A 27,009-nucleotide genomic window follows, 5' to 3' on the forward strand; every position below is an offset into this window, starting at 1 on the left:
TCTTCTCCTTCTTCTTATCCTTCGTTAATGAGTTGACAGTTGATGGTTGGAGAGACGGCATCACAGTTACAGGTAGTGTGCGTAAACCAGTTGTTGGCCACTGACGCATCGTGTATGTGGTTCGTGATAACCCCTTCAGCATCAACTAAGGCCTGAGGATGGCGCAGTCAAGCGCCGAAACTGGTAGCTATGCAATCAATGACAACCTAAGGACATCTGTACGTGTTTCATTTTCGTACAATAGTATCAGTAATTGTTTCATAAAGAGCTCAATATCACGAAACAGGTACTACATATAATTTTTATTTTCGTGCTAAACTCAGAATCCCATTCAGTACGAAGGTTTCTTTCCTGACCGACATATGGCAATGCATGCCTGGTGTGAATGGCAATACAGTGATGCCATCGCGATCCCGGTTTGAAGTATAAGCAGTGCTGTATCGTCTCAGTTTTGGGAAGCTGACAGTTACTAAAGGCTTTATACGTTCTGCATATATGATGATAAACTTATATTCGACCACTGTGCTACACTCTGTAATACTCTTAAAATTTGTTTAATTTATTTATCCTAGATATCTATTTTTTGTGTTTTTATTTAAGAACGAGTTATTAAGATGCGGATTTAGCACCCTATCGACAAGGTGTTTAGCCCGAGCTAAAGGAAACTGTTTGCGTGCTTTTCAATGAAATCATTGCGGAATGTAACTTAAACGATTTAGATAGAGTAACTATAGAAAACACAAGTACGCCTCAGGACTTAAGCCCTTAGCGGAGAACAAGGTTTGAATTCCCGGTACTACCAGGGAATTATCCGTAGTGGAAGCAATGCAACAGGGTATACTCAGCCACGAGAAGACAGCTGAGTGACAAATACTGGCTCCAAAGTATGGAAAGCCGGAACAGTAAGACCATTAGAGATCTGTGTGGGTTGCTAATCGACAAGAATTAAACGAAGAAAGTAATAAGAACAAAGGACATCAGCACCATTTGTTCAAGAATATTTTTATCACTGTTACAGCGTTTTAAATATGCTAAATAAGGTTCACTCGCTGACCCTACGAGAGAACTACTTTTAAAAATCCCAGAAGCAATATTCCATATGATAATATGATCGTGGATGCCAACAACAAGAAATTTCTGTATTTTTTACATTTCCATTTTTCAGTATGCACAAAGTCTGCTAAGCAAGCTGGTGAAACCAAAGTACTGAATTATTTCGGGGGGAGGAGTCTAGCCCAAATTTCTGTCCGGATTTCTTAATTTGACATATTCTTGAGTTACACATATCATTCTAGATTTGTATCACAGGATGCCTTACACTAAGTGACTGTCCGCAGCTCGTGGTCTTGCGGTAGCGTTCTCGCTTCCTGCGCACAGGTTCCCGGGTTCGATTCCCGGCGGGGTCAGAGATTTTCTCTACCTCGTGATGACTGGGTGTTGTGTGTTCATCATCATCATTGACGTGCAAGTCGCCGAAGTGGCGTCAACTTAAAAGGACTTGCGATACGGCGGCCGAACTTCCCCGCAAGGGGCCTCCCGGCCAACAATGCCATACGATCATTTCATTTCATTACTAAGTGACTGTTACCCCTTCTACACACCTGCCCATCTGCGTCATTGCTTAAACAAAGCCACGGCCGATTCTATCCGACCGTCTTTCTTTCTCCTTGGCCTACTGAGCAACTACTCTATTGCTAGTGACCTCGAGCGCGACGGATGACTTCGTCACCAACCCGACGAGGTAGTTCATTGATTAAGGTGCTGTAAGCTCAGCCGAGACTAACGGCTGCCGAATGCCCACTTGGCTATCCAGTCTTGGTATCTCAGTTGTTCTTTTTACTAAGGAAGCTGAATTCCGCCAGGGCTCCCTGGAAGCTGAATTCCTGCCGAATTTTTGTGCATTCCAGGCTTTTGCTCCGTCTCTAACGACATCTAAAGCGACCAGGCTTAGGTACCACTTTGATTTCCCTCTTGTTTCCTTCCTAAATTTAAAGAATTTTAAAGGGATACGGTAGGAATTCACATGATCTCATTATAGTTGTAACATCCATAAATATTCTGAAAAAATTGCTAACAATAAACTCCATTTGACTTCGATAGTACTTTTCAGTTGTGCCAACTCTTTGAAAATGAAAGCCGGCCGGTGTGGCCGAGCGGTTCTAGGCGCTACAGTCTGGAACCGCGCGACCGCTACGGTCGCAGGTTCGAATCCTGCCTCGGGCATGGATGTGTGTGATGTCCTTAGTTTAGTTAGGTTTAAGTAGTTGTAAGTTCTGGGGACTGATGACCTCAGCAGTTAAGTCCCATAGTTCTCAGAGCCATTTTTTTTTTTTTTGAAAATGAAAAAAAAAATTCGTATCATAGTGATCAGTTCAGCACATTCTTAGTTCCTAGCATGCTAATATCGGTAACTCGCCTAGCAGTAAATGTACGCCGGAAGAGCTGCTTCGAGGACGATACGGAAGCCGTTAGAGCGACAAGTTCTAGGAGAGTCGGCGAACGTAACGGTTCAGTCGCGCTACCCGTTGCAGGAGAGGCTCGCATAGCAAAAACTAGATGCAGGACCGGGCGGTCAGGCAGAAAGTTCAACGAAGAACTAGTCGCGGAAAGCTATCCGAGGGCTTAGCAGTACCTAATTTCCAGGTGTAACAGACATACAGGGTGGTTACTTTCGCAACTCGAGCCAGTGTAGGCGGAAAACTTTATACGAAAAAAATTCAGACTGTGTGCTTCAGGATTTGCTTTGTTAGTTGTGTTAATGTCATGACTTGTCATTAGTCGCCAGTACCGGTACGGCGACGTAGAGTTGAAACACAAGCCTGAGTGTGTATTGCAGTTGCAAAGAGTCAACATGGTCCTGGACAAGGTGAGCAGGGTTTTATTACCCCACCGTGATATTACTGCACGTGGCCTCCCGTAGTCGTTTCTGGAAAAACGAGGTAACGTTAGAGTAAACAAGTACAGCAGTGACTAAGGAAAACGCATCGCATTGTGAGTGGTTTCAAGACAGCTGTGCATATACGACGGGTATTCGAAAAGTAAGGTCCGATAGAAGGCTCTTCACAGTTCTGAGCACACAGTGAGCACGTAAAGGTGACAAGAGCAACAGTGTCTCCCGCCAAGTATGGGTGTCCGCTGCAAGATTTCGTCTGATTTCAGGTAACCCCATACAACGAACCAGTCATACATTTCCTTCCTCAGAACAATTCTCGGCCGTATATAAAAGGGCAATGAGGACTCCTTGCAGCGTTTCAGATGGGAAGTGCTTGCTCACCCACCATACAGCCCGGACTTGGGACCTTTTGATGTTCGTCTCTGCTCACACGAACCACTGGTTATGAAGACTTCATTTTGACAGAGATAACAAACTGTAGTCCAGCATATAAAGTGGCGGAAACACAAGCGGCTGCCTTCTATGACGAGGGTATTGGAAATTTGGTACAATACTGCGACAAATGTCTTCAAATCAAATGGCTCTAAGCACTATGGGACTTAACATCTGATCTCATCAGTCCCCTAGACTTAGAACTACTTAAACCTAACTAAGCTAAGGACACCACACACATCGATGCCCGAGGCAGGAATCGAACCTGCGACTGTAGCAGCCGCGCGGTTCCGGACTGAAGCGCCTAGAACCGCTCGGCCACAACGGCCGGCTGACAAATGTCTAAGTCGGAGCAGCAACCAGGTAGAAAAGCAGCTGCAAGGTGTAGAAAACTTTTGCAAATAAAATATTTTTGATTTTCAGTGTGGTTTCCGCTTCGCGACCGATCGGACGTTACTATCCGAATAGCTCTCTCACTACCAAGTGTGCCCGTAAAATATCACGATAAAAACTCACCATAAGCCGAGCGAAGCTCCCCCACTGCTAGGTGTAATAACATTGCGGTCAACTGGTACTCGTAAAACTGTTTTGTCAAAACAACAACAATAGCGCTGCTGCCCTTCGCTAGCACCGCCGTATTAAAGGAATATGGACTGTTTCTCTTTCTGCACTGGGGTAGAACAACATGATTCGGAAGTTCTAATTACTGATCGTTTCAAACTGCATGGCCCAGAAGATCACAAGATTTGAACCTTGTGATTTCTGGTTATGGGATTACCTCAATGACATGGTTTAGCACCGGGAGACTAACAAAGGTTGGGGCTTGAAGATGAGCGTAACGAGCGACGTAGCCCAAAATCCCACCTGAAATGTTTTGGGCAGTAGTACAGCAATCTGTGGTGCGATACCTGGCTGTCGTGAATGCAGATGGACTCATACTGGGCAACGTTTGTAGCCTGAAACCTGAACATAGTACGCAATTAACAAATGTTGTCCCCTCATGTGGAACTCAGAATGTGTTTCTTTCAATGCTATATTCTTTATTTTTCTTACTTACAAATTATTCCACTACGTTTCATTTTCTCACGACAAATCGTTTCTCACGGAGCCCTCTCAAGTACCTGGAAGTTCAATAATAACGACGTTATTGCTCATGAAAAGTAACGCCGGAAAAGTACGGCGTCGTTAGGAAACAGTTCATTTAAATAAAGAAATCCGCGTTTTGAAAACTTCATCAGGACAATAAGGTAGGCAAAATTTAATGGAAGGGACGATATGTAGCAGTTAATGTCTCGTCGACGACGATGTCATTAAAGGTAGAGATAGGACCAGGATAAGCAAACTGGTGATGGTTTTATTTAAGAAACCATTCAATTCATCGCCTCTAGTGACTGAGAAAAATATGAAAAGATTAATCCTCCTCTGTAATACGACCTCTGTGCCTTAACCACGCCAACATCGTAGTATTTTTTTTATATATGTTCATCAAATGACTATTGAAACTGACTGTGTCAACACGACTTCTACTGTCATTGCAAATATAAGTCATAGATACATTTGTAGATCAGTTTAGTTGATTAAGCAGACTGACTTTTATAGCCTAATCTTATACAAATGTGACGGGTCTCCTCCGCAGTTCCGAACGCGGAGCTCTTCAAAGCAAGAAATATCGCCTGTTGCGCTACATTCGAAGATTAAATTAGGTACAGCATCCAGTCTCAGTTGTTTGACAAAGACGAAAGTTATGCGCATCAAGAAGCATCTTCTCAAAAGCTGCAGAATCTCTCATCCCTACGTGTTGTTGTGGGCTTCAGTCCAGGGACAGGTTTGATGCAGCTCTCCATGCTTCTCTATCCTGTGCAAGGTTGTTCATCTCCCAGTACCTACTGCAACCTACATCCTTCTGAATCTGTTTAGTGTATTAATCTCTTGGTCTCCCTCTACGATTTTTACCCTCCACGCTGCCCTCCAATACTAAATTGGTGCTCCCTTGATGCCAACCGATCCCTTCTTCCCGTCACGTTGTGCCTCAAATTTCACTTCTCTCCAATTCTATTCAATACTTCCTCATTAGTTATGTGATCTACCTATCTAATCCTCAGCATTCTTCTGTAGCACCACATTTCGAAAGCTTCTATTCTTGTCTTGTCTAAACTATTTATCGTCCACGTTTCACTTCCATACATGGGTACACTCCACACAAATACTTTCAGAAACGACTTCCTGACACTTAAATCTATACTCGAAGTTAACAAATTTCTCTTCTTCAGGAACGCTTTCCTTTCCATTGCCAGTCTACATTTTGTATCCTCTCTATTTCGACAATCATCAGTTATTTCGCTCCCTAAATAGCAAAACTCATTTACCACTTTAAGCGTCTCATTTCCTAATCTAATTCCCACAGCATCATCCGATTTAATTCGACTACATTCGATTATCCTCGTTTTGCTTTTGTTGATGTTCATCTTATATCCTCCTTTCAAGACAATGTCCATTCCGTTCAGCTTCTCTTCCAGATCCTTTGCTGTCTCTGGCAGAATTACAATGTCATCGGCGAACCGCAAAGATTTTATTTCTTCTCCATGGATTTTAAGTCCTACTCCGAATTTTTCTTTTGCTTCCTTTACTGCTTGCTCAATATACAGATAGAATAACTTCGGAGATAGGCTACAACCCTGTCTCACTCCCTTCCCAACCACTGCTTCCCTTTCCTGCCCCTCGAATCTTGTAACTCATCCCTACGTAGTGCTGTATATATCTCCGACGCCTTTATCACCAGTGACAAAAGAACTAGTAAGTGTACTGAAGCAGTAATTTCGATATCGAACTTGCGTTCGCGTGATCCTTGTTTAAGCTCTCTTTGGTTTGTATAAATCACTTTAGGAATGTGCCCAAAGCGTCTCTAATGCCCTTGATATCTGCAAGACGTTAAGCAATGGATATCCTTCATGTACTGTGGTCAATCTTCAGGAATGATTTGTATCTCAATGGAAAGCGTACGTTACGATACTGAATTTTAAGTGCAAATGAGCAAAGTCCAGTTTGTAACTCCGTTAATAACGGAACTTTTGCCTACACAGATGTGTAAACGCCACAACCAAATAGGCCACAGGGTCAGGCTCGCTGGTTACAAATGCCGAGCGGATCGGCAAGTGTCTGAATCGACTACACCTCCAACAATCCACTATTCCATCAAATTTCGGGCCTGTAGCCGTGCATATTCCCTGTCTTTTACTAATATTTCGGTCGCGTCCTGCCTTTCTCGAAGTGAGTCAAGAGAATAACGACACGGTGCAACTTACGGCCTAGTGCTCTCCGTGACGGCACTGCGCATGTGAGCTAGAGCCAAAGACGCTGCTGAGCGGCACGTACGTACCTCTTCGTCTTGTTCTACAAAATTAGGATCCACCACTGCCCCCCCTCCCCACCCCTCTGCGGACCCCCACCACAATAGTGCCCTGACATTAGAATCCCTATCAGAAATCCCTATCACATTCTACACTGAATTAGCCCCTTTTCTAAGCACAATCTATCGTAGATCCATCGAACAAAAAAACGTGCTCAGTTCTTGGAAAAAAGCAAAGATGACTCCCATCTGAAAGAAATGTAGTAGAAGTGATCCACGAAACTACTGTCCAGTATCTTTGACAGCGATTTGTTGAAGAATCTTATAATGTATTCTGAGCTCAAACGTAATGAGGCATCTTGAACAGAATCACCTCCTCAATGCCAACCAGCATGGATTCCGAAAACATCGATCGTGTGAAACCCAACACGCACTTTTCTCATGTGACATACCGAAAGCTTTTTATCAAGGCAGTCTGGTAGAGTCAGTATTTCTTGATTTCCGAAAAGTATTTGACTCAGTAGCACACCTAATCATATTGCCAGAAGTATGATCATATGGGGTATCAAGTGAAATTTGTGCTGGATTCAGCGCTTTGTGGCAGGAAGAACGCAGCGTGTCATTTTGGATGGAGAGTCATCCTCATATGTAGAAGTAAATTCAGGTGTGACCCAGGGAAGTGAATGGAACCCATGCTGTTCATGTTGTGTATTAATGACCTTACAGACAATATTAACAGTAATCTCACACTTTTTGCGCACGATGCTGGTATCTACGATGAAGTACTGCCTGAAAGAAGCTGCATAAATATTCAGTGAGATCTTGAAAAGATTTCAAAGATGTGCAAAGGTTGGAAACTTGCTTTAAATGTTCAGAAACATAAAATTGTGCACTTCACAGAACGAAAAAAACCTAGTATCCCATGAAGATAATATCAGTGAGTCACACCTGGAATTGGCCAACTCATACAAATACCTGGGTACAGATATGAAATGGAATAATCACGTAGGCACAGCTGTGAGACTTTGGTTTATTGGTCGAATACTGGGGAAGTGCAGGTAGTCTACGAAATAGATTGCTTACCAATCGCTCGTGCAACCGTTTCCAGAAAAATGCTCAAGTGTACCATATAGGACTAACAGGGGATATTGAACGTGTACAGAGAAGGGCAGCAGGTTTGTTTGATCCGTACATCTAAACCATTCAGTATGAACTGTGGCGTAAGACAAGGCTGTGTGTTGGCACCTACACGTTTTGTAATTTTCCTTTTGGGTCTGCTCCAAGTGGCTTTCGAGAATTGCAATGTTGGAGTACGTGTGCATACTAGGAAAGATGGAAGGCTTTTCAATGTCAGTCTTCTGAAGAGTAAGACAAAGCCCTACGAGATAGTCGCCCGTAAACTCCTGTGTACTGATGATGCTGCAATTGTTGCGAAATCCGCAGAAGAGCTGCAAGAGGTAGTATCAAGATTTAGTGACGCATGCCACCTGTTCTCGATGAGTGTAAACAGCAGTAAGACCGTAATTATGGTTCAGGGTGCTAACACAAAGCCGAATATCACACTAGATGGCACTACTCTGAAAGTCGTAGATAACTTCTACTATCTTGGATCTACTATAGAATCAAACATGTCTGTTGACAAGGAAATTGATGCTCGCATTGGAAGAGCTGCGACAACTTTTGGCAAACTCTCTACACGTCTTTGGAAAAACAACAAGCTCTCTTTGACCACCAAAATTCTTGTATATCAAACTTGCGTCCTCAGCATCCTTTTCATCGGAAACATGGACTGCCTATGCCAAACAAGAACGTCGCCTTAATGCTTTCCACATGCGGTGCCTGAGATTCATCCTCGGAGTAACGTGGAAGGACCGAGTGACCAACGAAGCAGTGCTATCTAAAACTAACTGCAACAGTATTTCAGCTATCTTGAAGCAGAGACGACTCCGCTGGCTGGGACACGTCCACCGTATGGATCCTGACAGATTACCACGTGAGGTGATGCTGGGAGAGATCTCTATAGCCAAAAGACCTGTAGGACGTTCTGTATTGAGGGTCAAGGACTCCTGTAAACGAGATATGGAGAGCTTAGGAATCGACACAAACAGATGGGAGGCATAGGCTAGCATGAGACCAGAGTGGCGTGATGATGTATCATCTGGAATGTCGAAGCATGATGAAGGCTTGTTAGACAGATTAAGGCAGAAAAAGCTTCGCAATGCTACCACTGCTCGTGCGTCAGCAGCCAGATACACTTGTGACAATTGTTGCAAGAGATGCCGTGTTGCCATTGGCTTAACAAGTCATATGAAAAAATGCAACCCATAGACACACAGACACTGCAACAATCATCTACCAAGATGTCGTGGCCAATATATACGAGAGCGTCGCAGAGATACTGAAGGAATGGAACTGGAAGAGTCTTGAAGATAGACAAGTCTGTTAACAACGTTTCAAGAACCGGCTTTAAATGGTGACTATAAGAATATACCACGACCCCCTGTGTATTGCTCACGTAGGGATCGTGAGAATAAAATTAGAATAATTACTGCATGCGCAGAGGCAGAGCCATTCTTCCCACGCTTTATACGTGAATGGGAAGGGAAGAAACCCAAAATAACTGGTGCAATGGGATGTACCCTCTGCCATGCACTTCGCAGTGGTTCGCGGAGTATAGATGTAGATTGCTTCGCCGCTGTGGCGTTTCTTGGGAGGCGACTCCCGCAGGTGCTTGAGGGCTGTGTGTATCAAGGGGCGGCGGCGGAAGTAGCGGAAGTGTCGGGGCGTCAGATGGGGTGAGGGGGCGGAGGCGGGACCTGTTGCTGGCTGGCATTCCTAGCGGCGAGCGTGCGGTATGTTAATGGCCGGCGTTCCTCGGCGGCCAGCAGCCTTAATTAATGCGCATGCGCTGCCGTGTGCACTGTCGGACGGCCACAATCAATTAAACTTGCCTCCTTCCGCCTGTCCGTCGCAATCTCCCAGTCCCTCGCCAACCAACCCCCCATTCAACGCGACACTGAATTCGCACGTCCTGGGGGAAAACGGGCCCACCGGTATATCTCGCCGAACAGTTTCCAAGTATCGGTTACAGGAGATAATTGGAATTCTTGAGTCCAAGACGGCGCGCTTCGTCTGACTGATCAACATACAAGGCGCACTACGGAATTGTCATTTAAATAATGTGGAACGCAAGAAGCACGCTGTTGAAAGAAGTGGCCCAGTGGTGATACCGGGGAGTAGTGGCTTCTTTTGCCTCCCAACTAGTTACACTACTGGCCATTGAAATTGCTACACCACGAAGATGACGTGCTACAGACGCGAAATTTAACCGACAGGAAGAAGATGCTGTGATATGCAAATGATTAGCTTCTCACAGCATTCACACAAGGTTGGCACCGGTGGCGACACCTACAACGTGCTGACATGAGGAAAGTTTCCAACCGACTTCTCATACACAAACAGCAGTTGACCGGCGTTGCCTATTGCAACGTTGTTGTGATGCCTCGTGTAAGGAGGAGAAATGCGTACCATCACGTTTCCGACTTTGATAAAGATCGGATTGTAGCCTATCACTATTTTGGTTTATCGTATCGCGACATTGCTGCTCGCATTATTCGAGATCTAATGACGGTTAGCAGAATATGGAATTGGTGGGGTCAGGAGGGTAATACGGAACGCCGTGCTGTATCCCAACGACCTCGTATCACTAGCAGTCGAGATGACAGGCATCTTATCTGCATGGCTGTAACGGATCGTGCAGCCACATCTCGATCCCTGAGTGAACAGATGGGGACGTTTGCAAGACAACAACCATCTGCACGAACAGTTCGACGACGTTTGCAGCAGCATGGACTATCAGCTCGGAGACCATGGCTGCGGTTACCCTTGACGCTGCATCACAGACAGGAGCGCCTGCGATGGTGTACTCAACGACGAACGTGGGTGCACGAATGGCAAAACGTCGTTTTTCGGATGAATCCAGGTTCTGTTTACAGCATGATGATGGTCACATCCGTGTTTGGCCACATCGTGGTGAACGCACATTGGAAGCGTGTATTCGTCATCGCCATACTGGCGTATCACCCGGCGTGATGGTATGGAGTGCCATTGGTTACACGTGTCGGACACCTCTTGTTCGCATTGACGGCACTTTGAACAGTGGACGTTACATTTCAGATGTGTTACGACCCGTGGCTCTGCCCTTCATTCGATCCCTGCGAAACTCTACATTTCAGCAGGATAATGCACGACCGCATGTTGCAGGTTCTGTACGGGCCTTTCTGGATACAGAAAATGTTCGACTGCTGCCCTGAACAGCACATTCTCTAGATCTCTCACCAACTGAAAACGTCTCGTCAATGGTGGCCGAGGAACTGGCTCGTCAGAATACGCCAGTCACTACTCTTGATGAACTGTGGTATCGTTATGAAGCTGCGTGGGCAGCTGTGTCTGTACATGCCATCCAAGCTCTGTTTGACTCAATGCACAGGCGTATCAAGGCCGTTATTACGGCCAGAGGTGGTTGTTCTGGGTACTGATTTCTCACTATCTATGCACCCAAATTGCGTGAAAATGTATGCACATGTTAGTTCTAGTATAATATATTTGGCCAATGAATACCCGTTTATCATCTGTATTTCTTCTTGGTGTAGCAATTTTAGTGGCCAGTAGTTTATTTAAGAAATATTTTTGGAGCCTTCAGTTTTGCAGTCTTCCACCTGTCCCTTCTCCGAAATCTCGAAATTTTTTGTTTTTATCGTCTGTAAATCGCCTGGTTCTTTTTTATTTTAATGCCCCGTGGGTACACCAAGAGGCACAGCCAGTACAAACTTGCTGGGATGCCTTTCCTTCGAAAATATCAATCTACCGGTTTAACAACTTCTAAGATACGAGTATTTAAAACATAAATTTAGTTTACGTGGTTAATAACACATAACTAAAGACACAGGTGCCTTAGGTTAACCTACAGGTTTTCAACAAGTCGAAACAAACAGTTACACACACACACACACACACACACACACACACACACACACACACACAAATTGAACCGTTATCAAAATTAACTACAAAGTGCAGATTTCAGTAATTCTATTTTGTGTGATACATTTCAAAACATGTAATAACACACAATTCAAAGTCGGAATGCTTGCAACAGTAAGTGATTCATTTATTCATTGTGTCATTGCCGATCACTGCAAGGAAGAAATAAATAAAACAACAATCGGAAAATTTATTCTTTACACTTTCGTTTTGTTGGCTCACTTGACGTAATGACAGTAGTTCCATATAGTAGTCGGAATCAAAGTATCTGCAGCAGTGAAGGTAAGTTTTTATGGAATTTGCCTGACAAAGACCTTAAGATTTCCTTTCATACAGGACGTATCCGTAAGACGGTGCAAAAATGTAAGAGGAAGTGGAGAATGCTCCTCTGAACAATTTGAGGTAGGGAACCTGTTGTCGGAGAAACCAGCTTAAGGAGATATGGAAGTAAATTTGTCTACCGCTTTGTCTAGCATTACAGTTTTCCAACTTATTTACAACTAACATGCGTAAATGTGTACACGTACTGTGCTGTTTATTTACAAGTACATCCCTTATTTCCTACAAGGAAACAAGGAGGACGAACCTGATCATTAGGAAGTCATGATGAAGGTTTTGGCTACTTTATTTGTCCATAAAAAAATGTCGTGTGACTAGCGCCTCCCGTCGGGCAGACCGTTCGCCGGGTGCAATTCTTTCGATTTGACGCCACTTCGGCGACTTGCGCGTCGATGGGGATGAAATGATGATGATTAGGACAACACAACATCCAGTCCTTGAGCGATCCAGCCGGGAATCGAACCCGGGCCCTTAGGATTGACATTCTGTCGCGCTGACCACTTTTTGTTTTAATCTCATTTTTGTTCGTTTTTATTCTTTGTATCTGCTCTGGGCGGACGTCGAAAGACACCCGTTTCAGTTCGTTGTTGATTCGTTAACTCAGTTTTTTTTATTACAGAGGGCAGATAGCCCTCTGACCGAACACGCTGAGCTACCGTGCCGGCATCACTCAGCTACCGGGGGCGGACTATTTGTCCATAAAGTGACTCTGTTGTATTGTATTTACATGGTCTCGTGACAGAATGTGCTTTGAATCAATGACAGACTCATTCATTACTCAGTGCTATTCAGAGACATACAGTACAGTACGATGGAGTAGTACCGGTACAGTATTTCCTAGTCGCTGGATTGGAAGGGGAGCTCCTATTCCATAGCCAGCGAGGTTATCTGATCTGAACCTCCTTGATTATTTCCTAAGGGGATATCTAAAGTCAATTGTTTGTGAGGCCCCAGTGGATACGGAGTTGGAAGTAGTTGCCTGAATTTTAGCTGCCTGTGGTGTAATTTGGAACACACCAGAGACGTTTCTCAGGGTGAATCAGAATCTTGTTCGGCAATGTCATGCTTGCATTGAGGTTGATAACCGTTAACATCAGTACATTTTGTAAGATGAAGTATAAATGGAACGTTCGTTGTGTAAATGATGGTATTTGCAGTTAACTAATGTAAATAAAAAAGTAAACAGTATTGTTATTTTATTCCTGTTACCTCCTTAAGCGTGCCTCTCCGACCCCAGGTTACCTGTCTCATATTTTTCGATAAAGCATCCTCTATGTCCTGCTAAATTTTTGCACGCTCTTACGGAAACATCCTGTATATTATGCCCCCTTAGTGCCCTTCAGTCCATTCCCCTCTTCTTCTTTTTACAATGGCATTGCTTCTTCCCTCTCGCTCTTGCCTTTCCTTGTGCTCATCGCTTTTCTTCGCGTCCTTGGAAACGGCACCCCTGCTTGTCATGCTTTAGTTACGCCACTGTCCGAAGAACGCTGCATCGGCAGAGACAGTGTCACTGTCTAGCGTCATGTCCAAAGCAATACAGCTTTAATGTAATTAAATGGCTGAAGTACATGAGCATCTAATAGGGATCATAATTTGTTGAAAAAGTAAGTTGTTAATTCATGTGTTCACAATATCGCATAAAATTTTTCCGTTTGTCGTTGAGAGAAGAGAATGGTGGTGATATTTGTCAGTCCGTTGCTTGGCTCGCATGTTCTATCCTCGTTAATTAGTAAATATTTAATGCTTGTAATAACTGCCTGAATTAAGCCACCTACTTTTATATTAACTCGTCACGTTTCCTGCTATTATTTTTGCATGTGACATTCTCTGTAGCTAAGCTGGGTCCAGGATTTCAGTTCTTCACGTAATGTTCCCTGTGCAGTATGGGGTCTTGGTCTCTGTCCAAAAGTTGTATAACGTGGAGTGATATGCTGGCACCGCTTTACATGGGGTGAGAATCCCCTTGTCTAAAAAGTTGTAAGATTGCTCTTCACTAGTTAATCTTAAAAAAAAAAATAGAGAAGCGGAAATGAAATCTCCACTTTCCAATAAATTCGGATGTGGTGACTAGCGTATTGGTTGAAATGGAAAACTTAACTGAAAAGTGGGAGTGTAACACAGAATTGCTTAAGATCTGCGAATATCGGAGTTGTACGACTGGTTACAACAAAATAATTGGCCAGCACTTCGCAGGGTTTTTCATTGTCATTGGCTAACTACGTGGAATTGTAGGAGAGACAGAGGGAAGTCTGTTTCCGTAGATATCGCTTGATCTGGGGTTTCTGAAGAAAAGAAATCACCTGGGGATCTTGAGGGAGGCGTTGGCGATATACTTCGTCCGGAGACGAAGAGGTAGCATATTCCCGCAGTTAACAGCTGATGGGCTGCGGACTGCAGCAGATCACGATGCTGGCAACTTCCCACAGTACTGAACGCAGAACATGATAAAAAATTGCAGCTTAGGTATGAGACCTACCGAACGTATGCAGCCGCGTTTTAGGGGTCAAGTAGGATTCTTATGATTTCTGCGAGTGAGTGAAGGCCCATTCATGGCTTCATCAGTTACGTTTCCATAATGAGAGATGCTATTTGCATGTCGTAGTTTTTCATTCTTGTGTCGAAATCAGGCAACCACTGTGTGTCCACCATGAATATGTCTTTCCATAGCTCATTTGTAGAATCCCAGTTTTGTACCATTGACCTAGCCAGCCTTTGCCAGCTCACTTAAATGTTAAATTACAACTATTTCATGACAAAAATTATCAGTTTTCGTGTTCTCTACATTTCTCAAGATCGTATTGATCCTGTGATTATTTCTTGTACATTTATAATTTTATGAGAAATAGGAGTTAATTTGGACCAGTGTTTCATTTCTTAGTCAGATGACCCCTTGTTAATTATCTTTTGTGTCATGCAACACCGATCTCTCATGTTTGCCAGGGCTACCACTGTCCTGTTCGTTATCAGTGCGCTACGGTTTTATTAAAGCAAATGGACCCATGGGGAGCGATCTGACTTTCGGCCAGTCCTACCGACGCAAATCACCCGAACAACCACAGGGGTATGTCGAAAGCTGAATTATCCATCCACAATGGGAATTACAAAATATTATTCTCGTCAGATTTGGAACCATTCATAGACGACGATAATTTTAATGCACTTTTTTCTCAACTTGTAATTATTAATGTTCATTAAGATGGCTCAGGCTATTTCATTTCTTCCTCTGTTCGAGAATGAAAGACACTACGACCACCAGCAAATGTCTGCTGGGGAGGTAACAGCGGTCAGGAGCAGACAGTAAACGGCAACCTAACAGATCTGTACAGGCTCCCTGAGAGCTTGTTTGTAAACGTGATATCCATTTTTACAGTAGCATCCATTTAGGATGGGAGCCGAAAATGGTGCCAATCACTGTCTTTCTGGGACCGGGTCATAAAATAGGATCCAGCGAAATCATTGAGTCTTACTTTTTTCTGTTCCTGTAAAACGGCCAAAGAGAATTGTCCACGTTGTGTAGTCAGTGTCCACCACAACGTGCCACGTTGCCTGAAGTCCTTTACTGAAACCACACGTACTCAGGTGAGTAGCAAGATCCCTAACACAGAACGTCAAGTTCACCGTTCGAGAGGCGCAAATTACCTTCAGAATTTGCGCGATGGCACCAATAGCAGCCTGCAGCTCCACGCGGATATGTTCCACACGGATATGTTACCAACAAAAGGCTGGTAACACTCCGTTATGATCTACTGTCGCTTCACATTTCTCTCATTTGTCTCTCTCATTCATCTCAACCTTATAGAGCTTTTGTAAATATCATAAGATATTCAATTTGGAAATCATAATATATTTTTAAAGTTATGACCTTATAGCCACGCTCTGATCTCCGACACTTTCCCGGCAGCCTAGAAGCAAGGACTCATTAAACCATTACCTAAGAAAGAAGCTGCGAAACAGCCCTCCGACTACCCACCCATCTGCTTTCAACCAGCGTTATATAAGGCCCTAGAATACATAGTTAAAGATAGGCTTACCTGTTACTTAACCTCAGCTAACCTTTAAGACGAATACCAGTCAGGTTTCTAAATACAATTGCAGAATTATTGCTCTTATAGAAGTGACTGACGAATTGAAGTAAACTATGGACAAAAAAGAGACGACGATTATGTGCCTTTTGGTGTCCAGGAAAGCTTTCGTCATTGTCGAGTTTGTCAGTCTACTTGCAAACTCCCACAAGCCTAAATTTTTGTTCAATTGTACAACAGTTTCACTAATATCTTACGTCCCGCTAATAGTGGGTAATGATCGAAAAAAAAGGTCACAGTGGAGTCATGAAGTATCAGGGATCTGAAAAGGATCAGTATTGGGTCCATTTCTAATCCGATTTTAGAGAATCTCTACCACCCTTAACGGTAAATAGGACATAGGTAAGATTTCCTCTTTCTGCAAAGAACTTAGGGGTAGTTCTGGACCATCATTAACGTTGAACTGAACACACAACTGCAGTCTGTAAGAAGGTATCAGCATTACTTCAGTTATACAGAAATATGAAAAATATTTTCTGTAGAGCTTAAAAGGAAACTCGTAGAATTACTAATACTCCCCATACTTGAATATAGTGACCCCCTCATTTAAGGACTTTCGTATGAGAATTTACGCCCGCTTTAACTCGAGTTTAGTGCTTGTGTGCTATATAAATCTCTGAAGTTCGCTGTTTCGACCACAGTACTCTTGCCTACAAACGATTATTATGGGTACATGCCAGTAAGCGAAGACACTATCATACACCGTGCTTTCTCTACTGTCTTCTCAGTCGCTCTTGCTTATCTTCAACTCGGACACTACTATCTGAACAACACAGCGGAAATACTCGTTGTCACCAAATTAAAATCCTCTCTATACCACTACAAATCACCTCCAGCCGCTCAAAATCATTTTCTGTGTCAGAAGCCTAAGTTTGGAATAATCTTTCACAAAAATCAGAGAAATTAAATTCCTCTCGAACTTCAAAAGACAGCTAGTGATACATCTCCTATCACAATAGTTATCGCTCCCATACACTTTTCCACAGCTCACTCCTGTCAACATACCTCTCCCCCCCTCCCCCTTCCCCCGCTCGCAACGCCTTTTACATCTACTTTGCTATTATAATAAAATTTTGGAAATTTGTGGTAAAGTCTCAGGGGACCAAACTAATGAGGTCATCGGTCCCAAAGCTTGCATACTACTTAATCTAACTTAAACCAACTTACGCTATGGACAACACACTCACCCATGTCCGGGGGGAAGACTCGAACCTCCGACGGGAGGAGCCACGCGGACCGTGAGAAGACGCCCTTAGACCGCTCGGCTAACCCGCTCAGCCACTATAATTAGGCAACTATTTTCCCCCGGATTCAATAAAAAACATTCATTTTCTGAAATACACATAAATTTTTGGTGTACAACATACTTAATTATAGAGAGGCACTTAGTATCTTCCTGAATTTCCTGACCTCCATATCCTTGATTAACCTTGATTAATCAACTGACTGTTTGGTTCAAATGGTTCAAATGGCTCTGAGCACTATGAGACTTAACTTCTGAGGCCATCAGTCCCCTAGAACTTCGACCTACTTAAACCTAACTAACCTAAGGACATCACACACATCCATGCCCGAGGCAGGATTCGAACCTGCGACCGTAGCGGTCGCGCGGTTCCAGACTGTAGCGCCTAGAAACGCTCGGCCAACCCGGCCGGCAACTGACTGTTTGATTTACCCCGTAACTACGATGGATAGCGACGCTCCAGAGGTTACTGAAATCGGAATCTCGGCCTATGCTTTTCACATGCCAGCCGAACTGGTGAGCAGGATAGGTGCACCGCTGCAATCACACTGTTCTCTTGACAGAACTTCTGGCCCGTTTGAGCATATATGCCGCAGCGTGGCCCCATACATCTCTCTCTCCGTGGTTGTCTTCTCAATGGTTGCACCAACTGTTTCTACAACTGGGTATTACGACCACTTACCGCATTGGATTAGTACTTGCTTACGGTTCTCCTCAAGTTCCTCTGCTACATTTTATACACATTATTTGCAGCGTACTAGGACTTACTTTGGTGTCATTCTCAGTTTTAAAACTGTCCTGCCTTGATGTCGACTAATAACCTCTACGTTTACATGAGACACGTCTTCCGAAAGCCGAAAATCGAATTTCGGATACCATTTTTCGCTGTCTTGTTTACATGTTAAGGTGTGAAACGAATTTGCTAACTCAGCTAAACATGGTGTCTAGAAAACAGCTGTTCTATTTCATGATTTAGTCAGCACAATCGCTATTTCTCTTCACTTAAGCATTAATACTGCTGCTTCTCCTTCACTTCACAATAAGTAATCTCGTCCATATTAGTCGAATACTTTGAAAACAAAATATTACCTGGCAATCGAAGCACGTTCCAAAAACGGTTTTGCGTTTACATGGGAGCGAAAATCGATTGTCGAGCCGGCTGCTGTGGCCGAGCGGTTCTAGGCGCTTAAGTCTGGAACCGCGCTGCTATTACGGTCGCAGGTTCGAATCCTGCCTCGGGCATGGATGTGTGTGATGCCCTTAGGTTAGTTAGTTTTAAGTAGTTCTAAGTTCTAGGGGACTGATGACCTCAGAAGTTAAGTCCCATAGTGCTCAGAGCCATTTGAACCATTTTTTTTTGTTAAGTCCCATAGTGCTTAGAGCCATTTGAACAATTTTTTCGATTATCGAAGTGGAAAATCGCTATCAAGAAACGGATTTCCAGAACCGATTTTGGAGTGGTTACATGACCAACCAGAAACGGGATTGTGAAATCGGTTTACGAAAACTGGTTTTGGGAACCCCATGTAAACGTAGTGAATGTCAGTAGGCGTACGCAGTTCACTGTATTTCCTGTGCGCTACACGAGCCAAGCCAGTTTAGTTATTCTGTCTCTTCACGACTGTTTTACGCCTGTTGCACACTTTTCCTGCAATAGTCTATAAGACTGTCTTTCAACAGCACACAAAAGAGAGCTAATTTTCATCTGGCTGTCGTTACTAAATTACTTCCTAGAAACTTCTTGAAAGCCAGATCGAATTTGATGCGCTACACTCTTCTCCAAATAAGCTAAAGCTTTTATGTCGATGTCGACAGAATGTTAAATGCTGATTTTTTGTTCTGGCCATTTGTGACTGGTCGGTTCATGTCCCTCCGGAGAAAGAAATTTTAACCATCAGGATTTTTCCTACATAGTCGGTGGATGTGATGGCGTGCTGTTTCTGGCTATCACATTGCGCTTCAGTGTACTTTGTTAAACCCCATAGACATCCGATGTGTCTCATGATGCGAAAACATGCTATTCCATTGACGGTGATACCTTTGTCAAGTGAGGACTACGTTCAACATCAGCGAAGATACTGCATTGAACACAGTTTTTCTTGCCGTATGTATTTGTTTTTTCACTGTGTTCTCTAACATAAAATTGGTGAGAGGTAGAAATGGACGCTGCAGGGGTCTCGGGCGCTGTGACTGTTGAAGACCAGACGTCGCACATCAAGATAAAAACTGTAAGCAGCAAAAACCCGACAGAAATCCACGGTGCGTTAAGGGGGACAGGACGTCAAACGGGCCGACTTGGAGTTATTTATTTTATGAAGAAATAAATGAACTGTTACATTTTAAACCTCATGTTTAGAAGAAACTCAAGTTTTATAGTTAATTATCTCAATTTTTCCACAGTTTTTTAATATATTTGGAAAATTCTAGAGTTTCATACACCTGTAACTACTGTTTGTATGCTATGAAAAATTCATCGAAGAATCTCTCTTACTTAGAAAGAAAAGTGTACCTATAGCAACAAATACAGCCAGTAATAAGTGAAGAAATGATGAAATTTCACATGTAAAAAAAGGTACTTTGCTACGTTTTTGAACTTCCACTGCAGTAAGTGTGAGTCCTCAATCCTTCCTGGTCATGGTGACAAAGTTTTATGAATTCAATTGTAAAAGTATAGACAGTAGAAATTAAAATGTCCTGTGGTGACTCTCCTGCTCCACGTCGGCCCGTTTGACGTCCTACCCCCCTTAAGTAAAGTTTGTGGTGAGTTTACGGTGGACCGTAGTACAGTTCCATGTTGGGGTGATCGATTCATGGTGGTCGTATGAGCATAGATGATAATTGAAGACCCGGAGACCAAAAAGTCAACAGATGAAAGAAACGTGAAACTTGTGGCAGATGCCCTTGAAGAAGATCGCCGTGCGACTTGTGAAAATACGAGAATTCCCTCAACATCACTTATTCTCCACGAAATGCTCGCCCGCGCATCGGCAATATAGTAGCCCAAAAACTGCTCGAATACGGACGGCAAGTGTTATAGAATCCTCCCTACAGGCCGGACATGAGTACACCAGACACTGATTTATTCCGGAAGTTGAAAAAAACTGTGGCGTGGACGTCGTTACTTTTCTCTGGAAGAGCTTTCAACCACGGTTACCCGACCATTCCCCAGATGAACAGAAGAGATGTCCTGGATGAAATAATAGAGCTTTCGAGACGTCGGGATTCAGTCATAAAGAAGCAGGGAGACTATACTGAAGGACCTGAAAGAGATACTGAAAAAAAGCGTATAAGTAAAAAAAATAGTGCGTATTATTTTTGAAATATGCCTCGGATTCCATATAACTTTCATATATTATACAGCATTTGAAGCGAAATACTTACAAATGCTGCACAAAATAAATCTCATGTATAGCAACAATAAAAACAGTAGAATATGGTGAAAACTGATTATGGCGGCCTCTAGTGCACATTCCTTCATTTCATTCCAATACCAGCCACTCCACTGACGTACCGACAAAACAAAAAAAAAAAAAAAAAAAAAAAAGTGTACACTATCTTCTGGGTACAGCATTCTCCCCTACTAACCGATACTGTGTCGTTACAGCATAGCAGAATGGAAGCCCCTTTGAGAATATAATGTTTTGAGTAAGTCTGATGCATGTGTCGCGGGATGGTGGCTACTAATTGCTGAGATATATGAGCGGAGATATACAAAGTAACAGGACGCAATATAAATCTCTCTGAGCAGCGCGGGCCAACTTTAGTGAACTCAGTCACACAACATCGTAACTTGAGTGAATAGGGAGCAAGTGAGGTAGTGTAGTGGCTAGGACAACGGACTCTCATTCGTGAGAACCGGTGTTCAAATTCCTGTCGGCCATCAATCGTTTCTGCAGATCGCTTCCGTTGTTTACGTGTTTTTTCCGTTATCTTTGGGCAGACGCTCAAGTGCGCTATAGATGTGCACAAAAATAAACGCTTGGGGATGTAATGATGTGCCTTTTACGAGCATCTAAATGTTAGTAATTATAAATTATAATGCTTAAGAAGTGATTCATCCTAAAAGACAATTTTTTTTATGACTATGACAGCCCAATGTACATGTTATTATACACCTGAAAACATACGATGGAGATTCATTATACAGAAAGGGCAAAATGAAACTGACCTGGAAAATATTCTGTGCACCTTACGATAGGCATTGCAAGTTATGCAGTCCTTACTGGGATAGTATGATTTAAGTCAGGTTGCCTATCTTAAGGTGGATGAAGTTAACTGGCTGACAAAAAAAGTGAAGTTTCTTGAAGTGAGGGAGAAGAGAAAGGAAACTTCTATTGTTGAGATGGTATGTAATATTATTTCAAAGATTAGAAAATTGAGCGAAATTTACAGAGAACTTGCCAGTAGCCCCTTAACAGGGGGTCTCAGGTTTATATACATGCACTGTTTCGACTGGGAAGGACGTCTTAACAGCCGTTGTATCCTCTCCTGAGGCAGGCTGGCCCGCAGCTATTGTATCTGGCCCTCGATGTCATGGACACTGGAACTGATACGATGTTGACATGATCTCCGAGCTAGTTGAACATGCATTTTCTATCGGAGACAGATCTGCGGATCTTCCTGGCCTCGGGACCACCTCAGCATCATGCATACAATTCCCAGAGACACGTGTCCTGTCGAAAAATGGCACCATGATTCTGTCTCATGAAAGGTAACACTTGAGGATTTGATTTGGTTTTGATTTGATTTGATTTATTGCTCACTTAGATGATGATGATAAAGTTCGGTTTGTGGGTCGCTAAACTGCGCGGTCATCAGCGCCCGTACAAAGTCCCAAATTTTTCACAGTCCAATTTTTTGCACAGTCCACTCGAGCCACTGTCACGAATGGTGATGATGAGAATGAAATGATCCCCAACCCGGCAGGTTCTCATTTAGAGACATGGTGCCTTACATTTTATAACAGGTCGTTCATTTTCCAGCTTTGCGTGTAGATTACAAAACATATTCTACTGTATATTATAAACAGTAATTATTGTTTTCAGCAATTACAATGGAAGTAATAACAATTAAAAATACATTAGAAATTGAAACAAAAATCACAAAAATATTCAGATTTTAAGAAGATATTATGAAAGATTACAGGAAAGACTTGGATAGAAAGAGAGAGAGATGTTACCCTATCTGAGCAAGCCTCGTCTGAAAGCCTCGAAACTACTTCCGGCCTTGCAGTCCCGGTACGCTATAGTTTAATTTAAGGATTAATACTTCTAAGCACTGTTTACAAAAACACTATAACTATTGTATACACTGTGGCAAGCGCCGTGGTGTGTGAGTGTAAAGTATGTTATTTCTTGGGGTTATTAATTAACCTTCAGATCCTATATTATATGTCTTGAATTTTACCTAGTATGTTGCTTATAAACTAAGTGTTCAGTTATGTGTTACATCTCAACAATGGTATAATGACCGCGGGATGGATGTGCCTGCTGTTTATACTTAAGCTAGAACAGGTGTTGGTGTGCGAATTGGAACTGCTGTCTTACGTGCTTAGTGTGTACTGCAGTGTCCTGCTGTACGAACGTGTCTGTCTGTATTCGTCATGTAATCTCTTTGAGACACCATCAGCTGTTTTACTTATTGTCCCTCACTCCTCTTTGTCTCTCATTGGTGTACCACGTCATTGTCGTATTGCGTTTGTGTCTGGTGTGCTCGTCTGTATCGGTGACAGTGAAAAGGTATGTGCTCTGGCGACTCATGTTCCCCGCATGTCAAGTGGTACTCTGGCTGTGACCTACGCAGTGTAATTGCGCAGGGTAAGGACCGTGACCTATCAGAAAGTGAACCATACCCCGGCTGGGATTGATACGCCTCAGTCTCAGACCTTCCCTGATGTCCGGGAAGAAATGATGTATCCTATGGCCCCTATCACTCAACTCCCATTCCCTATGTCAGGTATCCCCCTGCCATTTAACGAGTTAGCACTTCTCGGTGACATCCGGTAATCTCAGTTACCTTATCCTGTCTTCCCCTCATCAGCCAGCACATTGCAGACTAAAACCGAATGGTTATGTCGACATGGAAGGTTCCGATCACCACGCAGAGTGATTCCACTGACCCGGTGTTGTAAGTTCCTGGCAGCCTTATCAGGTCACTTCTCTGCCCTCGCCACACGATGATCCTATACGACACCAGACGTACTCGCTGGGCCCAAGCACTGCCTACAAAACAGACCACAGACTCAAAATGCGCACAACGGTAAATTCTCAATGTGTGTAATTTATTTATTTATTTACTTATTTAACCTGGCAAGATTAGGGCCATCAGGCCCTCTCTCACATCTAACCAGGCATTCTACTTATTAATGGTACCGTTAAGTGTGTTATGTTGAGTCTGGCCAGCTTGTGCATGGTTTTGGCAGCCCTGTCAATCGTTGTTCTGATGTGTTCGTCAAAGGACGGTCGTTCGTGGAGTTTCACACCAAGATATCGTATTTTGCGTCGTCTGTGTAACCTAATGTCATGTAGTTTTATGGTTGGAATACTTCGTAGTATTCTAGTATACAAACTGTTTTGTGCAAAGCCATCTGAAGTTTATTTTGCTTGTACCGCTGGCTGATGCTTGTGAGTGGCTGTGTTGGCCAGAAGATCATCTGCTATGCTGTCGCTCCGGTTACCCGCATCCAGTTGATACCGGAGTGCTTCAAAGGCGATATCCCAAAAGACGTGGCCACAGATTGAACATTTTTGGCAATATTTGGTGATTCTTTTCGCCAGTTTTTGACTTCCCTTGCGCCATTCAATCACCCTGTTCCTACAGTAGTCCGAGAGCCTGTCGTAGAGAGCCTTAGATTACCTGCATCTCTCTGAGTCTTGCAAACATTGCAGGCCACCAGAGATTGCCGCAGGCGCCCGAAACGCCAACTGCGTATTTGCTTCCTATGCTATAAACAATGGTATGTTATTTAGTGAGTCATCTATAGATTCTCCCACCCTGAAACCGAACTGATGTGGACTGAGGCCAAGGAGATCCCTGTGCGATTTCAAGCGATCCCATAGAAGTCGTTCCTGGCCCTTGGCCAAGGTGTTGATCAAGCGTATAGGATCTGAGGAATTCTTGTCCCCTGGCTTTTTAATTATGATGGCATTTGCTGTTTTGCAGACCGCATGTATCCGTACCAGCCGAAGCGCTTCGTTGAGTAGATCCGTCAGGTATGGAACAATCTGCGGAACGACAATTTTCAGTGTCTCGTAGTGGATGCCATCTGGCCTGGGCAATCGCAAGTGCGTCTTCCTCACACGCAGATGCAATAATGACGGTACCATTTTCATACCGACAGTTCATTAAAGTTGGCTATCCAGCATGAATCTGTGCATCCGACTGCTGCTCGTCATCGATGAGGAGTTCGTTTAGCAGGAATTCCGCAGAACTTCTCCATCCCTCTGTTATGGTACCGTTATCGCATCTCAGCGTTGCAAAGACTGGAGTCGTCTTCAGGCGCTCCGCTTTTATGTTGAGGACGCAGGATCCCCGTCATGTACCTTTGTGCCACCAGATTTCCCTCAGTCATGCCAGCCGTGACTTGAAGTCAACGCCGGCCTCTATGGCCGAGCGGTTCTAGGTGCTTCAGTCCGGAACCGCGCTGCTGCTACGGTCGAAGGTTCGAATCCTGCCTCGGGCATGGATGTGTGTGATGTCCTTAGGTTAGTTAGGGGACTGATGACCTCAGATGTTAAGCCCCATAGTGCTTAGAGCCATTTGAACCATTTTAACTTTAACTCACACCTGATGGCTCCCCACACCATGACGCCAACAGGAGCTTTTCCAAAACATTCAGAACATTGGACAAACGGGATCTTTCTCCAGGCAGCCATCATACTAGCTAACGATGATTATCCGGGGTAGTTTGGAAACGCGATTCATCGCTGGACACGTAGCGACGCTATTCATCGGTAGTCCTTGCTTTCCGATAATGGCACCACTCCAAACGCAGTCGTTCGTGTCGTGGTGTTAACGGCAACCTACGCATGGGACGGTAATTCCTCGGTTCAGATACCACCAGTCTTCAGCTAATCGTGCTGGTCCAAACAGAATGTTGCAGGAGTCCGTTACTTATTCTCGGATGGCAGGCGCAGGTGTGAATGGGTACTATGTACATGATTCACAATTCGGCGATGATCCATTATGATCGACAGACGTGATCGAACAGAATCCCGATGACAAATTTTCCCATACAGTCCAAGGTCGGTCCACTGTCACGTCAGAACGTTCCACAAATCTGAATATTGTACGATTCGACCTGGCTGCAAAGTGGAGACCCACGAAGACGCCCCCTTCACAGTTGTGATAACGCTGTCTCACTCGTGTGCCCGGTATCTCTGTGTTCTTTATGGTGACCATTTAACATCTGACGCTGGTCACGTCCCTTACAGGTCTACTAGTCCTGATAACATGATTAAACTCGAACATCACTATGCGTTGTATTGGCCACTCAAGTTGAAACTCTAAAATCATTTACTTAGGTGCCGATGGTGTGTACCTGTACAAAGTTAAAATGACATCCGACCGATTGTTTTTGCCAGGCAGTATATTCTCGGGGCAGTTTTATTTGCATTCTCTGCATTTGAGGTATTACCTGGCAATGGCGTACCAGCTGAAATACGCCTGTAGTGATGAATAATGAATTAATTAAATTTCTGATGACAATGCTGACAAATTCTTAGCCACTTTGGAACCCATAATGACTGCCGTCCTTCTAAGATTCTTAAAGCATACGTCATCTACATCTGCATCGGTACTCTAGAAATCACGTTTAAGTGCCTGGCAGAGGGTTCATCGAAGCACGTTCACAATTCTCCATTGTTCCAATCCTGTATAGCGCACGGAAAGAATGAACACTTATGTCTTTCTGTACGAGCTCTGATTTCCCTTATTTTATCTTGGTGATCGTTCCTCCCTATGTAGGTCGGTGTCGACAAAATATTTTCGCATTCGGAGGAGAAAGTTGGTGATTGGAATTTCGTGAGAAGATTCCGTCACAACGAAAAACGCCTTTCTCTTAATGATATCCAGCCCAAATCCAGTATCATTTCTGTGACACTCTCCCCCATATTTCGCGATAATACAAAACGTGCTGCCTTTCTTTGAACTTTATCGATGTACTCCGTCAGACCTATCTGGCAAGGATCCCACACCGCGCAGCAGTATTCTAAAAGAGGACGAACGAGCGTAGTGTAGGCAGTCTCCTTAGTAGGTCTGTTACATTTTCTAAGTGTCCTGCTAACAAACCGCAGTCTTTAGTTAGACTTCTCCACAACATTTTCTGTGTGTGCCTTCCAATCTAAGTCCCAAAGAGAGTCAAGAAACAAGGCATGACTTATTACACAAATCACCCATAATGCTCTTATGAGAAAATATAGAGAATTGCTGTAGCCCATCAGTCTTAGGTTTCCTCGTGCAACATCTACACCTAGAACCGGGAGGGCAGAAAAGGATTCACTATAGATGTTGAGCCATGCACCGTACAGTGTCACGCGGAGAATTAAAACGAAGATGCAGGTTTTACATCTTTATAAAGCAATTTCTGGACAGCTCGGGAGACAGCTGACTGACTTTTACAAGGTAAGCAAGC

The 27,009-nt window shown here is 43.6% G+C and overlaps 1 protein-coding gene across 1 annotated transcript in view; it reads right to left on the bottom strand.

Annotated features, from left to right (window-relative positions):
• The window catches only part of LOC126475533 (protein doublesex-like), a 398,582-nt gene that overhangs the window by 25,158 nt on the left and 346,415 nt on the right, over nt 1-27,009 (bottom strand). The window lies entirely within an intron of this gene.

This window comes from Schistocerca serialis, chromosome 1 (genome assembly GCF_023864345.2).
Source record: "Schistocerca serialis cubense isolate TAMUIC-IGC-003099 chromosome 1, iqSchSeri2.2, whole genome shotgun sequence".
Classification (NCBI taxonomy): Eukaryota; Metazoa; Arthropoda; class Insecta; order Orthoptera; family Acrididae; genus Schistocerca; species Schistocerca serialis.